The following is an 18,967-nucleotide window of genomic DNA, read 5'->3' on the forward strand; positions in this document are numbered from 1 at the left end:
CGACCGCACGGCCGCCTCGATGTTTGTCAAGTGCGCATGCGCACGAGGGAGCCGGCTCCTTCGTGCGCATGCATGAGACCCGCTACGACCAACAGCGCTGGTCGTAGCGGGTCTCTTTCCAAAGGGGGCGAGCTGTTGATGTTGATTGACAGCTTGCCCCGTTTGGAAGGCGGGCCGGGGGGTGGCAGCCCAAACGGAGGCGTTCCCATGGGGGAGGCCCCACTGACATCACTAGTGATGTCAGTGGAGAGCTTCCGGCTCTGACAGAGCCAGAAGCTCTCCGGGGCTTACGACAAGTGAGACCCTACCCTAGGGTCTCGTCGTAAGCCCCGATGGTCGCGATGGTCTCTGACCATCGTGACCATCACCCGAGCGGTCGTTAGAGCTGTGGGTGTTAACAGCTAACGACCGCAACAGAGGCGGGCGGTCAGGATGCAAGCGGCCGCCCAGCTTCTGAGCGACCGCTTGCATCCTCTGAATGAGGCCCATGGACCCTGCTCCAGCAACAGGTACAGGAGGTGGGAGCAGTGCTGTTACACAATGCACCCAAGTCTGCAGCAGCCCAAGCAGTGAGAGTCCATCCTGCTGTTACAGCTATTGACACTATCCTAATCAACAGTACCCCACAGATCTCCAGAGGAGTGGTTAGTCTTGAATCTATGACATTGTGCTACACTCACACCACTCACAGACACTATTGTGGGTTTGTAAAATACCTTGAGCCTATCTGTCTTCTGTCAGTATAATAGCTAATATACACTGGTCTGCTTCCACACCACCACCTGGTGAAAGGAAACAGGATTGCAAGAACATCCATATATTGTATCTAAAGCATTTCTAAAGTCACTTCGAGAGAACCAGTCACATATTATACCCAAGTATATCCATATATGAGCTCCAACGTGCTGATCGGCGAAGATTATGGACATTCGGTTCACTACCAGTTATTAGATGCAAGAAGTATTTCAACTGAATCATAAATTCATAATTGCTTATGCATTGTGAATTATATTTACTACCTTCTGGGATTGCAGACCTCTTAAATAAACCAGTTATCTGCAGAGGCAACTTTCTAAATAACCCTTTGTGTGGACCTATCTTCCTTACTTCCTTAAGAGGTGAAAGAACCTGAAGCAGGTACGGGGATCCTACTCAGCAGGTAAAAGTAAACGTGTTTATTACAGTGCTAGCAAATTCTAACACCTGTCACCCAACACACCACCACATCCCACAGCATACCTGAGTGTTACATTTGGCGTCACCACAAACAGGATTCAGAGTCTAAAGTAGGGATATTGGTAACTTAAGGGAAGGATGTCGACAGAACAACCCACACCAACAGAGCCGTCCAACAGTGCAACAAGACCAGCAAACCTGGCAATGGCACAAATTAACCCAATTATGCTACCTAACTACTTCGGGGCCCCATGGTTCCCAAATTACAGTGGAGATGTTCATGGTGCAGATGGGATCACCCTAAATGAATTTAAAAACAAGATAAACTCAATGTTTTGATTATTTCCCTTGAGCGAACAACAAGAATTTGAAATATTAAGAGGCCAACTCAAAGGGTCAGCTCTTCGAGAAGTCATGTCATGGCCATTGGATGAGAGGCAGAAAGTGGATCAAGTGCTAAAAAAATTGGCCACCACTTTTGAGATGTAGACATTATCTGCACTTAGGATTAATTTCTATGCTTGCAAACAGCGACCCGGAAAAGCTCTTCGTGATTATGACCTAAACCTGCAAGAAGCCCTACCCACTATACAGACTGTAGATGCAGAAGAAATCAGGAACAAATATGAAGCACTAGTAACCCAGCTTGTCAAAGGGGCCAACGGGGAAAGAACTCAAACGCAATTGCGAATGCTGAGGATGTAAATTCCAAACCACTAATTCCTGGATTTTAAAGAGGCTGCAATCAAGATGACAGGCACTGGTGCAGATCAGAACATGGACTTTCCGGAGAAGCCAGGATACCCACGTGGAGCAAATTACTGAAACCCCAATCAAACGCTGAAGGGGAAAGACACCGTGTTGCAGGATGTGCAGACGCCAACCTCTGCAGAGTCTTAAAAGGCAAATGGAAGAGTTGACAGTAGGGATGGCAGAGATGCGGAGAGAGATGCGCAACATGTTGTTACCCCAAATGTCTAGTTCTACTGAACCATGGTGGAGAACAGAGAGGAGAGCGACCGATCACTTTGATTCACAAGGTATGACCACTTTGATTTGTAACCAGTGTGGTCACATTGAAAGCTATGGCATGCAGAGAGAGCCTTTAAACACAGAAGTCCTGAGGCCAAGGACCACCCTTCAGGAGGGACAAACAGTATAGGTCCACTGATGGAAGAAGAGCAACCCAGAAATGTGAATCTGGGCCCAATATTACAGAACCAAATAAAAATTTTGAGCATGCCGCGTGCAGATGATGTTACAATAGCCATAGCAAGATGAGTTTTGGCCAAAGTCATATGGTTCCATCTGCGAGTCGTGGATATGGATTCATAAAATGTGATGACACCAAGAATTATATTTTTGTTCATTATACTGCCATTCAAAAGAACAACCCAAGAATATACCATCGTAGCCTAGGAGATGGAGAAATTGTGGAATTTGATGTCATCAGTGGAGAATAAGGTCTATAGGCAACAAACATCGCTGTCCTGGTAGTGCTCCAGTTAAAGGCAGCAGATATGCCGCAAATCACAAACATTATTGGCACTATCCACATCGCAGAGGTCCTCCACGTGACTACCAGCAAAACTGCCAATACAATGTAAGTGGAGAGGAGCGCGCGGAAGCAGATAATATGGCAGAAAGTGTACATCAACCACAGCCTTATCTGATGAGTCGCTACCCACCATACTCTTCAGAGAGACCATATGGACACACACAATTATATCCTGAGGTCACAGAAGAAAGGGAATCATTGGGACGAATAGATGAGCACACTGTGGGGGAACAAAGTGACACAGTGCAGCCGAACCAGCAGGATATAACCAGACCGCAACTTCCTCCAGGGCCAGCATGTGAGGGAATGGAGGACATCGGTTCTAATACAACTGACTGTGATCAGGCCGAATCAAATGCAGCCGACCAGGAAAAGGACACCAAGGAAGTGATCCACACAGCTGCAAGGAAAGGCTTGGGGGTTCCCCCTAAACCCAATGCATCAAATTCAGCTATGTCAACGTCTGAGCCTCATGATTCTGGCTTTTCCCAGCGTGGCATCACCAAGACTGTGAGTATGCGTCAATAAGCAGTGATGAGTTTGTCTTACATCTGCAACAGGCAACGAGAAAGTCAGGAAAAAGGATTAAAGTGCTCCATCTATACAGTGTAGACAATAGGGTGGTCAGCAGGGGTAACTTTCTAACACCTGATTGTAATAATGGTATTACATTGATATGCTGTGTTGGTAGTAAAAGCTTAATAAAATGTGATTTTCAAATTTGTTTTCTCTCACTGTTACTATGTAGCTGACAGACATTGTTGGTAATTGTGCATTATTCTATTCCTGTGTTGAACCCATTGTAATGTATTAGAGACTGTTTATGCGGGACTTTGAAAGTTACTTTCTTGTATTAGGATATGCAACCTTTTAGCGGGGAAGTATGTGGTACCCCCAGAGAGGGTAGAGGTTAGCGGTTAACTGGTACTATAATGGTGCATACACACAGTCAGACTTGTTAGATCAACGATGAATGATTTGAACGATTTTACCAACGGTCTCATGAACGGTGAACGATTTCTGACAGTATCTAAATGGATGCAATCATCCAAATCTGACTGCAAACACTGGGCCTGATTCAGAGCCGCTCGCAAAAAGCAAGCGCTCGTTCTGAATCAGGGCGTGTTGTTTTTTTTTGTTGCGGCCTCTTTGCCGCTCGCATAGCTGTGGGTTACCACCCACAGCTTATGCGAGCAGCCATGATGATGGTCACGATGGTCAAGACCATCGCGACCATCGGACTTGCAACGAGACCCTTGCGGTAGGGTCTCGTTGCCGCAAGCCCGAGTGGACTTCCTGCACTATTAGCTGTCAACATTGACAGCTGCCCCTTTTGGATGCGAGTGCCCGAGCGAATGCTTTTTGCGCTTGCTCCGGGGCTCGCGCATGCTCAGTGCGCATGCCGCGTGTGCACACTGGGCCACCATCGACCCTCTTGCGAGCGGGTCTAAATCAGGCCCACAGTCAGTTTCAGATATTGTTAACTGACATGCGGGCACGCGCATCGTTCGCCGATGCATGTCAAACATGTCAACGATATGAACGATGTAACGATTTTTACAATCGTTATCGTTCATATCTTCCAGAAAATCTGACCGTGTGTATGCACCATTAGGGTTAACTCCCTGGCAGTCCTTTCTTGTGCACAGTGAGTGTTATTGTATTTACATTTGTTGTGCTGATATATTTATTATTTACATAGGCTATTGTTCATGTAATTAGAGGTGAACCAGACTATTGTGAAGTGAATGTGTTAGTAAATTGCTTGTGTTCAGAATTACATTTACTACCTTCTGGGATTGCAGACCTCTTAAATAAACCAGTTCACTGTGGAGGCAACTTTCTGAATAATCCTTTGTGTGGACCTATCTTCCTTACCTCTCTGAAAGAGGTGAAAGAACCTGAATTGGGTATGGGGATCCAACTCAACAGGCAAAAGAAAATGTGTTTATTACAGTTCTAGCAGATTCTAACACCTGTCACCCAACACACCACCACATCCCACAGCATACCTGAGTGTTACACATGCCTTTTGTTTGTGTACTGTAATGTGCTCCTGGATGTTGTACATTTTTTACCTCACACAACTTATTGGACCCACTTCATTCAGGCTTTCAATCCCAACTCTCCACAGAGACAGCACTGACTAAGGTAGGGAATGATCTGGCCACTGCTATGTCTAAAGGCCAATATTCACTTATTATTCTTCTAGATCTCTCTACTTCTTATGACACTTACCACTCTCTTCTCATACAAACACTACAATTCCTAGGTCTTCAGGACACAGCCCTATCCTGGTTCTCATCCTACCTATCTAATTGCTCTTTCACTGTTAATTTCTCTGAATCCACCTCCTCTTCGCTACCTAATCTGTGGGAGTACTACAAGGCTCAGTCTTAGGCCCTCTATCTATACCACCTCTCTTGGCAAACTTATCAGCTCTTCCGGATTTTAGTATCATCTGTATGTGGATGATACGCAAATCTACCTATCCTCCTCAGATTGTTCACCATCTGTATTGGTTCGTGTCACTGAATGTCTTTCTGCCATTTCATCTTGGTTGTCATCTCACTACCTCAAACTTAATATTTCCAAAACAGAATTAATTATATATCAACCGGCCAATAGTAGTTACCAAACTGATCTCTTTATCACCGTTGATAACTCAACAATCAAACCCACCCCGCAAGCTCGCTGCCTAGGTGTCATCCTTGACTCTGAACTGTCCTTTGTTCCTCTCATTCAATCTGTCTCAAAATCGTGTTACATACATCTAAAAAACATTTCAAAAATATGATCACATTTTACTCAAGACACTGCAAAATCTCTAATCCATGCACTCATTATTTCCCACTTTGATTATTGCAATAGTTTCCTTACTGGTCTTCCTAAAAACAGGGTCTCACCACTACAATCCATTCTGAATGCAGCTGCGAGGCTGATTTTCTTCGCCAAACGTTCATTGTCGGCTGATCTGCTCGGTCAGTCCCTCCATTGGTTACCGGTTTTCTACCGTATTCAATATAAAATACTTTTACATACACATAAGTCTATTAACCAAAACACACCAACATACATCTATTCACTTATCTATTCACTTATCTCAAAATATCTCCTAACCCAACGTCTCCGCTCTGCACAAGATCTGCATCTTTTCATCCACACACATTACTTAAATTCCAGACCACCCATATAACCTTCATAGCAATTACATCCCCATTATACAGTCCACACATAAGCTCACATATTTTCTCTTTCTTCACCATCACTTCCTCCTTACCCTTGGCCAACATTCCTGTGCAATTAAATCAAACCACCCATTAAGAAGGCTCAGGTGCACCCAGGCCGTGACCTGTTTAGACACGGCGGCGTGACATCACTAGTCACGCATGCCATGTTACCAGCCAGTATGCAGCAGACCAGTCAGTCATGTATATAGGCAGAATCACAAGATTACGCTGCATTTCCAATAGAGCTACTGTAAGTAGCACACCTCTGTATGCTACTGTGGTGCTCAAACACACTGAGACAAGATGGCGCCACACATGCACAGACTAAAGAATAGTGGCCATCTAGGTAAAGGTTCAAATGCTTCAAATAAATAGGCATTATTGAGGGAGTGCAGTTGCGCACTCCATATACAAACACCCCCTTCCCCGCCTCACTGCATGGTCTCTCTCCATGTTACAAAAACATATAATTATTGGTTCCTTGCAGCAGCCTGAAATAAAATGAGGGTTAAACAAATAATACCATATCAACATTTCAAGGATATTCCAGTCCACATCTTTCTAGAAAGAAGACTAATGACTGTGCCTTAACACCTTTTGTTAGCATATCAGCAGGATTCTTCTCACTTGCTATATTAACCACAGCAGCAGATACATTATCCACAAAATCATCGATATGTTTGATTTCAATGTGCTTGTATCATCCATGGAGCTTGGTGCTCTAGGACAGATCAATTGCACCTCTGTTGTCACACTCCATGTTGATGATGTCATCCTTGTTGACAAGTCACAATTTACATAAAGTCTCTTTAAGGTGTAGAGCTTATTTGGCTCATTCAGTTGCTGTTATATATTCCACTTCGGGGGTAGATATGGCTACAGTGGGTTGACCCTGACCAACTTACTGTGGCACCTGCCAGTAGAAATAAATATCCCATATAGGAATTACGGTTGTCCTCATCAGTTTCCCAATCGGCATTACAGAATGATTTTAGTGTAGAATTTCAAGACTTGGTAAATTCCAACAAACTGGATCTAAGGCTTACCAGTAAACCGATATCCTCAGTTTAAACCAGGCGCTCCATGAACCACTGTTGAACCTCTATAATTGAATTTGATTTTGTTTAGATTTGAAAGTAAATTACTACACATACAGTCAGGTGCATAAATATTGGGAAATTGACAGAATTTTCATATTTTGGCCTCTATTCACCACCACAATGGTTTTGAAATGAAACAAACAAGATGTGCTTTAACTGCAGACTTTCAGATTTAATTTGAGGGTAATTACATCCAGATCGGGTGAACGGTGTAGGAACGGTTTCTATATGTGCCTCCCACGTTTTAAGGGGCCAAAAGTAAAGGGACAAACTAAACAATCCTAAATCTAACTTTCACTTTTTAATACTTTGTTGTAAATCCTTTGCAGGCAATTACAGCCTGAAGTCTGGAACGCATAGACATCACCAGACGCGGGTTTCATCCCTGGGGATGCTCTGCCAGGCCTCTACTGCAAATGTCTTCAGTTCCTGCTTGTTCTTGGGGCATTTTCCATTCAGTTTTGTCTTCGTCAACTGCAATGCATGCTCAATCGTATTCAGGTCAGGGGATTGACTTGGCCATTGCATAATTTTCCACTTTATAGCCTTAAAAAACTCTTTGGTTGCTTTTGCAGTATGTTCAGTGGCGTAACTTCATCCCAGGTGCCCGGAGGCAAGATAAATGTTGGTGCCCCCCCCAAACTAAAATGTTGGTGCCCCGCCCAGCACCTATGCCAGCCCCAGCTGCCCCCGCCCCCCTTATGCAGTTCCTTTTATATAATGCCCCCAGTAGTGGTCCCCCTATGCAGTGCCCACCTATGTAGTGCTCCCCAGTAATGGTCCCCCTATGCAGTACCTCCAGTAGTGAGCCCCCGGTAGTTGCCCCCAGTAGAGAGCCCCTGTAGTTGCCCCCAGTATTAGGCCCCTGTAGTTACCCCCAGTAGTGAGGCCCCTGTAGTTACCCCCAGTAGTGAGGCCCCTGTAGTTGCCCCCAGTAGTGAGCACAGGAAACACATGGAACACAGGAAATGTCTGTCTGTCGGCTGCGCTGGGCATACACTGCCCGATGCGGCCGGCAGTTACCGGGTAAATATCGCATCGGACGGGCATGATGGACAATCCAGCATGCCCGACCGAGCAATATTTAACCCTCGGTCGCCCCCCCACGTTACAATTATCGCGGCCATCCGCCGATATCGGGCGGATCGTCCCGATAACTGCAGCGTGTATGGCCAGCATTAGGAACTTGATCTATTTATATATAGATACTATTCCATCAGTTTTAAGAGTTGTTGCATCAACTGTATCATTGTGTTGATATAATTCTTATATGAGAATTACATTTTATGATGTTTTCATATTTTCATTGTGTGTAAAATAAATGTTGTTTTTTCATGATTCAGAGAGGCTAATTATTTGGTTCAGTCAAGCACACCTTATTACACAGTAGCAGCAGCGCTACTTATTTCTTTTTCTTGTGGTTTTTGGTAAATTCCAACTTCAAGGAAGATTAAACTTTTATGTATATTAAGATTCTTTTAACTGTTTTCCAGTGCGGTCTCCCAGGATTAATGGTACATTTGCTTACTATGCTTGCTGCTTGTGTGATGTCAGGGCGAGTACCAACACTTGCGTACATTAAATACCCAATAGCATTCTAAGGAACTTTCTTCATGCTTTTTTGTTTCTTCTTCAGTCATTGATGACATGGCTATAGTTAGTTTTCACGTCACTGAGACTGCTTATTCAGATTCAGATACAGCTTTATTGGACAAGTATACATACATTCATATACAAGGAATTCATTTCTAATTTAGCACTCTCCTATAAAACTCACATGAAAAACTACAATACCAAACAACCATACCACAATACCAGTCATGAGGGAAGCAATTGAAACAGATGACAACCTGGATGTGTTTGATCTGCAATATTACTAGCCCGCCTACTGACCCTGGTCTAATATAATTCTTGAAGAGAGAGGAGGTCAATTTCAATAATTGTTTCCGCAGCCCTAACTACTTTTTGAAGTCTACTCTTCTTCTGTTTAGTAATAGAACCAATCCAAACAATAATTGATGTACAAAGAACAGACTGAATAAAAAAGGGTTAACAATTCCTGTGGCAGATTAAACTTCCTAAATTGCCGCAAGAAGTACAGTCTCTGCTGGGCCTTCTTCACAATGGGCACCTATGTTAGACCCCAACTTCAGGTCCTAGGAAGTCATAGAACCCCAAAACCTGAAGGAATCCACCACAGTCACTGATAAAAACAGGAGACATCACAGGTGGATGCCTCCTGAAATCCACTATCATTGCTACTGTTTTTTGTGGATTTAACTCCAAATTATTCTGACTACACCAGAGGACCAGCCGTTCAACCTCCCTTCTATAAGTGGACTCCTCACCATCCTTGATGAGGCCTATAATTGTAGTATCATCCGCAAATTTCAGGAATGTCACAGATGGCTCACTAGAGATGCAGTCGTTTGAATATAAAGAAAAAAGCCCCTGTATTAATTGTCCGACCACTAGATGTAAACCTCCCCAGCCTCACCTGCTGCTTCCTATTCTCCAGAATATTACTGATCCAGTAACAAGTAGCAACTGGAACCCCCAAACTAATAATTTCAGGGTAAAGTTTTCCTGGAACAATTGTTTTGAATGCCGAGCTGAAGTCAACAAACAGGACCCTTGCATATGTACCGGGTGGGTCGAGATGTTGTAGGATGTAATGCAGCCCCAAATTGACTGCATCCTCCACCGGCCTATTCCCTCTATAAACATTCTGCATAGGGTCCAAAAGGGGGCCTGCAGTGTCCTTTAGATGGGTCAACACCAATCGTTTGAATAATATCATAATCAAAAACATCAAAGCAACCTGTCTGTAATCATTTAAACCCTTGATAGAGGATTTCTTAGGCACTGGGATAATTGTAGCACACTCAAAACAGGATGTAACTTCACAATTCCAAAGATCTATGAAAGATCATTGTGAAAACAGGGGCCAAATGTTCAGCACAGATCTTCAGGCTAACTGGTGACACACCGTCCGGGCCAGGTGCTTGCCTGGACCTCAGCCTTATGAACTGCTCGGCCACCTCAATCTTCTCCACCTTTCGCACAGGTGAGACACCTGTACCACATGGAGGGGAAATACCAGAAGTTCCCGATAATTGACCACCATGATCAGAAGTAGTAAAGGACTCCAAATCAAGCTTTTCAAACCTACAATAGGAAGTATTCAATTCATCTGCCAATTTCTGGCTCATAACAGAGTGGGAAGATTGTCTTCCTGTAGTTGGTAATACCCTGCAGGCCTCTCCACACCGACACAGGATCATTAGCTGAAAATTTAACTTTCAGCTTGTCAGCAAAACACCTTTTTGTCGCCCTGATCTCTCTAGTCAGAGTGTTCGTGGGCTGATTTTACAGGATTCTGTCCCCACCTCTGTAGGCCTCCTCTTGTCACGACGAGGCTGCCTAAGCTTTGCAGTAAACCACGGTTTAGCATTATTAAAAATACAGAAGTTTTTTTTGTTGGTACATATAAATCCTCACAAATCCTAATATACAATGTTACAGTATCAGTAAAATCATTTAAATCAGCAGCTGCAGCCTCAAATACACTCCAGTCGGTGCAGTCAAAGCAGGCCTGAAGTTACCATTTCGTTTCGTTAGTCCATCTCCTCACGGTCTTTACCACAGGCTTTACCGATCTCAGTTTCTGCCTGTAAGTAGGTAATAATTGAACCAAACAATGATCTGAAAGACCCAAAACAGCACGAGGGATGGAACGATAAGCATCCTTTAATATTGGCTTAGCATTTGGCATTTCATACTTTGTAAATATATATTCAATGTTGGTTTGCTGATCAATAGATATGACCACTTACTCTAGATCTTATTTGATTATAAGGCCTAGAAAGTAGTAAGCAGGACCTAAGTCTTTCATTTCAAGTCTTTTGTCCTAACAGTTGCTTAACATCTGTGATGTGCTGTTCTTAAAGTGCTAGTAACTGATAACAATAACAAAGAGTTTGTGGGCTACATGCAACCAGTATTTACCCCACATGTAAATAAACTTATGTATCTACACCCCTTGCATTGCAATATGGTTTGTTCAGGTTCACAGTTGAGAGAGATATCTCACTCTATTCCCAACTCTGAATCAGGCCCATAGTTTGATGTTCCAACAATGCATTTTGTTTTAGACCATATAGAGCTTTCTTTAAGAGACAGCTTTCTCCCTCTTGGAACATGTTTTCACAGTAATGCTCTGGAAGTCCTAGTTCCACCTCCACCACGTCCCTGCACAGAAGTCCCACAAACACATAGCCACTCTGTTTGTCGGTGGCCGCCAAACCCTCCTCGGTTTCCGGATCCATGATCCGCCTCACCCTCCTCCTTCTCAATTTGTGAGGACAGCCTGCATCCCAGTGGCTCCTTTTGCAGCACGGTATATGTGACATGGGGCACCCAAGTGACATAGACTACTTTGTGTGGACTCCATAAAAAACTCAGAGGCACGGCAGAAAAATAATTAAGAGTTACGATGATATCGACCTTTTTTTTTTTAAGTGACCTAACATTGTAGTCTGATGGCAGGAGTGTTAAAAAACATCTAAAATGTATTTCACACTGCCATAGCCCCTGGCCATTCACTTTACAGTTTCCTATACACAACAGTGTGTGTGTAAATAACAGTTTTCACACTTGTTCTGGCCTCTCAGACTAGCTTTGCCTAGCGTGGTGGGGTAGGGGGGAAAAGGCCGTGGGGGAGATGAGTTCCACCACCTCTCCACTACCACTTTAAGCCCTGTACATGTATATATACATATATATATATATGTGAAAAATAAGAGAGTGAGAGCAAGCGCCTATATAGTGTAGTAGTTTAGAAAATATGGCACGATCTCAAAAAATGTATGCGTACCGTATTAACCCAACACTAAAAGCAGTGTGTTATGGGTCTTCATCTTGGCTTCACCAAATAAATTCCTCTATTGTTCCCGAGTAATATGCATCTTGCGATAAAGCTCTGTCCCTGCGAATCCCCTATGCAGCCTTATCAGAAAAATACAGTTACAAGCTGCCGCGCATTTGCCATCCGGTTACCGCTACCTCCCCCTTCGATTGCGACCTCCAGGTGGCATTATTATCACAGGACTTCCCCCGGTATTTTTTCACATTTCATTTTTAGTAAATCCCAGGCAGATCGTATTTCCCATTACAATTATGGGAAATGCGATCTCATTACTAAAAATATGTGATAATTAGGGCTTGGAGTAGAATTTTACGAATTCTACTCCAATTGTCCTTTAGTAAGTTTAGGTGAAACTAAAATAATGTGAAAAGGGTGTGAAAACACCCCTTTTCACTTTATTTTAGTAAAAATAATGTTAATAAATAGAGCCCTCAGAGATGAATGATATTTGGCGTTCTTCCAGAACACACCTCTATCTGTGTTTTTCTTTTATAGCACTTGTGGAACCACGATTCTTTAGATACACCACTGCAGACTATGTTTCCTTCCAGAAGCACTTAAGCAGGCCAGGAGCTTTCAGCATAGATTGAACTTTTTCCACTATGGTATGATTTACACCAGGGGTCTTCAACCTTTAAGGCAGTGTGGCCCACACTAAAAAATTTGACGAAGCCGAGGGCTACTAAGCTATACTGCGATATTTAGACTCTGCCCCCTCCTCACACAATTCTGACCCATAACTGCCCCTTTCTACAATTTTAATTATGTCCCATAACTGCCCCCCTCTGCAGTGCCCTCAGTAGTGCCCCTTATACAGTGCCCTCAGCAGTGGTTCCCCTTATGCAGGCTCCTAGTGCCCCCAGTAGTAGTCCCCCCCTATGCAGTGCCCCCAGTAGTGGTTCCCCCTATGCAGTGCCCCCAGTAGTGCCCTTTATATAGTGCTCCCAGCAGTATCCCCCCTATGCAGTGCCCCCAGTAGTATTCCCTCCTATGCAGTGCCCCCAGTAGTGCCCTTTATATAGTGCCCCCAGTAGTAGTCCTTCCCTATGCAGTACCCCCAGTAGTGGTCCCCCGATGCAGTGCCCCCAGTAGTAGTCCCCTCCCAGTAGTGCCCCCACTAGTGGTCCCACCTAATGCAGTGCCCCAGTAGTGATCCCCCCCAGCAGTGCCCCAAGTAGTAGTCCCCCTGATGCAGTGCATACAAAGACACATACGTAAAAAAAAGAAAAAGAAAACACTTACCTGAATCCCTGCTCCTGCTCCCGCCGCCGTCTGCTCCTCCACCTTCCTGGGCCGGCCTGCTCTGCATTATGGGAGAGATGTCATGACATCTCTCCCATCACCCACTGCGGGAGCCGGAAGATGGAGCTCATGAGTGAGGTCCAGCCCGGCTCCTGCAGTGGGCGCAGGAGCCAGTGAGAGTCTGACTGACTCTCATTGGCTGGCTGCCAAAGCAAACTTGCTTCTGTGTGTAGTGCAGACTGCACTCACTGTGGTCTGCACTACAGTAACCACAGGGAACGGCATCCGCGTGCCACAGGTTGAAGACCCCTGATTTACACGCTCACTTACACCATTCTGCTTTGGTGTGTATGCAGTGTTGAGTTGTTGTTCAATGCCATGCTTCTTTAGGAAGGTTTCAACATCTTTATTTAGATTTTCACCTCCATTGTTAGACTTCAAGACTTTTAGTTTGTGACCAGTTTGAGTTTCTACTGATCTTTTGTCTGCAATTTTGCTCATCACTTCATTCTTTTCTTGATGACATAAATGTGTGTTATTCTTGTGAAGTCATCTATAAATGTTATGGAGTAGCTATATCCACTTATCGATTTAGAGTCCATCGAACTACACACATCTGTATGTAATTAGAAAACTGTTTATACAACACATTAGCGCATCCAGGTAAAGCATCCAGGTAAACCTAACTTCGGCATTTCCGGGTCGAGGAGGGACAAATCAACTTCCTGGAGAGGGGTATTTAAGACCACCTAGGAGACACATCCTGCATCCTTCTGAAGAAGAGCTTGGCATGCTCGAAATGTGTCAAGGATAGCAGGTCATATTCACCACGGGGAGGGACCCTGGAACCTGATTACCGGTACCTGTTGGTTAGTCACTGCTTGACATTATCCGGATGGTCAGCAGTGCAAAAACAACGCCCATAACATCTGCATTCCGTTACGCAGGGCCTAGGGCCCCGTTTGTTTTAGAAATTGACTCTTTTAAGCCTTATTAGGTTTATTATTTGTTTTGATGGCCATTCAGAGCCTAATTTTCTGATTATGTTTTTATATGCAATTTTATATTGATGATCTAATAAATGTGCTTTTTGCTGGCAATACTATACTATTGTGCACTTTCTCTCCACATATTGGATATTGCCTGTCACACAGTTCCACGAGGGACCAGGAAAGAAGTAACTAAGTTTTTCCTTATTTTGTGATTATAGCGCTACCCAGTAGTCACACACATTTTGTATTATGACACATCTGTATGTACCTGTTGTAGGGGTGCTTCAGCTCTGTTTGCTGATTTTAGGAAGGGGCAATGGGTTTGCTTGCCTGTTATACAGCTTTCACACACTGCACTTTCTGTGGTATACCTGTCACCATTCCATCTACAAGTTTCTGGATACTCTAATATCCAAGGTGACCTAGCCTTCTGTGCCAGAGTTCCATAGTCTTTGATTCAGAAATCATCATCACACAAGACTCCTCTGTATCAAGGACATATAGTTGTTGGCTCTGAGTACCTAGTGTTACAGTCCCTCTTTTGTTCCGCACAACACACTTTCCTTCTGTGAACTAGAGTTTAAATCCTTTCTGCTCCAGGACATTTATGGCTATGATGTTTGTCCCCATGTCTGGTACATATAACATATCATGGAATTCTGTGACTTTAGTTTAAATTCCTATTCTCTGGTGGGCACATATAGAAACCGTTCCTACACCGTTCACCTGATTTGGATGTAATTACCCTCAAATTAAATCTGAAAGTCTGCAGTTAAAGCAAATCTTGTTTGTTTCAATTCAAAGCCATTGTGGTGGTGAATAGAGGCCAAAATATGAAAATTCTGTCAATGTCCCAATATTTATGCACCTGACTGTATATATATATATATATATATATATATATATATATATATATAAGAAATTATACAAATAATTGTATAAATTATCCTTATATAGTTTTCAGCACTGCAAAACTTAATGTCAGTTGCCAACCTGACATGCAAAACCAAAAACCACAAGAAAAAGAAATAAGTTGTGCTGCTGCTACTGTGTAATAAGGTGTGCTTGACTGAACCAAATAATTAGCTTCTCTGAATCATGAAAAACAACATTTATTTTACACACAATGAAAATATGAAAACATCATAAAATGTAATTCTCATATAAGAATAATATCAACACAATGATACAGTTGTTGCAACAACTCTTAAAACTGATGTAATGGTATCTATATATAAATAGATCAAGCTCCTAAGAAAACTTGACTTGAGTCAATATGTAATTAAAATCTAATGCTCACTACTTGTTATCACATTGAGTGATATAAGTGTCCTGTGGATAAATAAGTAAATGTATGCTGGCATCCGGCTGGTACTTGTAGTGCGCCAGAGCTCACTGAAATAGATGTTTGCAAGGGCGCTGGATATATTGGAAATAATCAACCAGGATGACGCTCCACACAGCTATGGGATGTGTAGCAGAATTCCCACAGGACAGATGATATTAAATATTAACTGTTAGTAGGAATAGCTGACCAATACCACGGTCTATTGGTGACTCAAGTCAAGATTTCTTAGGAACTTGATCTATTTATATATAGATACTATTCCATCAGTTTTAAGAGTTGTTGCAACAACTGTATCATTGTGTTGATATAATTCTTATATGAGAATTACATTTTATGATGTTTTCATATTTTCATTGTGTGTAAAATAAATGTTGTTTTTTCATGATTCAGAGAGGCTAATTATTTGGTTCAGTCAAGCACACCTTATTACACAGTAGCAGCAGCGCTACTTATTTCTTTTTCTTGTGGTTTTTGGTAAATTCCAACTTCAAGGAAGATTAAACTTTTAGGTATATTAAAATTCTTTTAACTGATTTCCAGTGCGGTCTCCCAGGACTAATGGTACATTTGCTTACTATGCTTGCTGCTTGTGTGATGTCAGGGCGAGTACCAACACTTGCGTACATTAAATACCCAATAGCATTCTAAGGAACTTTCTTCATGCTTTTTTGTTTCTTCTTCAGTCATTGATGACATGGCTATAGTTAGTTTTCACGTCACTGAGACTGCTTATTCAGATTCAGATACAGCTTTATTGGCCAAGTATACATACATTCATATACAAGGAATTCATTTCTAATTTAGCACTCTCCTATAAAACTCACATGAAAAACTACAATACCAAACAACTATACCACAATACCAGTCATGAGGGAAGCAATTGAAACAGATGACAACCTGGATGTGTTTGATCTGCAATATTACTAGCCCGCCTACTGACCCTGGTCTAATATAATTCTTGAAGAGAGAGGAGGTCAATTTCAATAATTCTTTCCGCAGCCCTAACTACTTTTTGAAGTCTACTCTTCTTCTGTTTAGTAATAGAACCAAACCAAACAATAATTGATGTACAAAGAACAGACTGAATAAAAAAGGGTTAAGAATTCCTGTGGCAGATTAAACTTCCTAAACTGCCACAAGAAGTACAGTCTCTGCTGGGCCTTCTTCACAATGGGCATCATGTTGACTCCTTGAAGAAGGCTTAAGGCCGAAACGCGTTGGTGGCAACACACCCCTGCACAAGACTACTGCACTACCCCACCTTGTACCCCATCATCAACTCCACGGCAAGGTGGCACAGAATTACGAACGCGGACCGCCGCATCATCCCCTATCACAAAGCAGTGACGAGCGCCCGTCCGGCACACCCTGCGGGCTCGCAGGGTGCCAGTGACCACCGGACCGATACCGGAGTACACGACATCTGTACAAGGACTAGAGACTGCAACCTACCGGTAGGTAACTACAACATCAGTGCAGGACGCCGCCACTGCCACTTCACGGGACTTTATCTTAGACATCATCACTATCCTGGTCCTCTAAGACTGTGACCATAGGTCCAGCAGAGGGGACGTGCAGAAGTAAGGGCCGCACGGAAAGGAGCCCCCTAAAAGGGCTCACCAACTCCCTGACCAGGAAATCACTTAACCCGCCACTCAACCCCAATCTCATTCACGATACCGCCTGGGGAGCACTGTGACTCACCAATAAACAGGTTGGATTCGATCTCAAGTGTCTGGCTTTTCATTACAAACCAACAACACCCACACAGTAGACAAACACCAATACACGCCATCTATTGTTACTACATAACCACCCATATTCCGCTTTCCCACCTACCCTCCCCTGTCACCCCCCCCTTTTTCCCCCCCCCACCCCGTTCCTCTCACCCCTCACCCCACCATCATATATACATACATTTCTCCCACAAACCCCCCCCCCCTTTTTTCCTCCCCTCGCAGCATGTATCCACATACAGGAGCGCACGTGAAAACCCCCCTCGTCCATCTATGTTAGACCCCAACTTCAGGTCCTGGGAAGTCACAGAACCCCGAAACCTGAAGGAATCCACCACAGTCACAGATAAAAACAGGAGACATCACAGGTGGATGCCTCCTGAAATCCACTATCATTGCTACTTTTTGTGGATTTAACTCCAAATTATTCTGACTGCACCAAAGGACCAGCCGTTCAACCTCCCTTCTATAAGTGGACTCCTCACCATCCTTGATGAGGCCTATAATTGTAGTATCATCCGCAAGTTTCAGGAATTTCACAGATGGCTCACTAGAGATGCAGTCGTTTGAATATAAAGAAAAAAGCCCCTGTATTAATTGTCCGACCACTAGATGTAAACCTCCCCAGCCTCACCTGCTGCTTCCTATTCTCCAGAATATTACTGATCCAGTAACAAGTAGCAACTGGAACCCCCAAACTAATAAGTTCATTGTAAAGTTTTCCTGGAACAATTGTTTTGAACGCCGAGCTGAAGTCAACAAACAGGACCCTTGCATATGAACCGGGTGGGTCGAGATGTTGTAGGATGTAATGCAGCCCCAAATTGACTGCATCCTCCACCGACCTATTCCCTCTATAAACATTCTGCATAGGGTCCAAAAGGGGGCCTGCAGTGTCCTTTAGATGGGTCAACACCAATCGTTTGAATAATTTCATAATCAAAAACGTCAAAGCGACCGGTCTGTAATCATTTAAACCCTTGATAGAGGATTTCTTAGGCACTGGGATAATTGTAGCACACTCAAAACAGGATGTAACTTCGCAATTCCAAAGATCTATTAAAGATCATTGTGAAAACAGGGGCCAAATGTTCAGCACAGATCTTCAGGCTAACTGGTGACACATCGTCCGGGCCAGGTGCTTGCCTGGACCTCAACCTTATGAACTGCTCGGCCACCTCAATCTTCTCCACCTTTCGCACAGGTGAGACACCTGTACCACATGGAGGGGAAATACCAGAAGTTCCCGATAATTGACCACCATGATCAGAAGTAGTAAAGGACTCCAAATCAAGCTTTTCAAACCTACAATAGGAAGTATTCAATTCATCTGCCAATTTCTGGCTCATAACAGAGTGGGAAGATGTCTTCCTGTAGTTGGTAATACCCTGCAGGCCTCTCCACACCGACACAGGATCATTAGCTGAAAATGTAACTTTCAGCTTGTCAGCAAAACACCTTTTTGTCGCCCTGATCTCTCTAGTCAGAGTGTTCGTGGGCTGATTGTACAGGATTCTGTCCCCACCTCTGTAGGCCTCCTCTTGTCACGACGAGGCTGCCTAAGCTTTGCAGTAAACCACGGTTTAGCATTATTAAAAATACAGAAGTTTTTTTTGTTGGTACATATAAATCCTCACAAATCCTAATATACAATGTTA

General features: G+C 43.5%; 2 pseudogenes; both read left to right on the forward strand.

The window, feature by feature from the left end:
- The first annotated feature begins 1,314 nt into the window (after nt 1-1,314).
- Nucleotides 1,315-2,338, forward strand: LOC148521462 (uncharacterized; annotated as a pseudogene).
- Nucleotides 2,339-2,346: 8 nt separating this feature from the next.
- Nucleotides 2,347-8,816, forward strand: LOC148521463 (Y-box-binding protein 3-like; annotated as a pseudogene).
- The last annotated feature ends 10,151 nt before the right edge of the window (nt 8,817-18,967 follow it).

The sequence above is a fragment of the Taudactylus pleione genome, unplaced genomic scaffold (genome assembly GCF_031769625.1).
Source record: "Taudactylus pleione unplaced genomic scaffold, aTauple2 ptg000162l, whole genome shotgun sequence".
NCBI classification, from domain to species: Eukaryota; Metazoa; Chordata; class Amphibia; order Anura; family Myobatrachidae; genus Taudactylus; species Taudactylus pleione.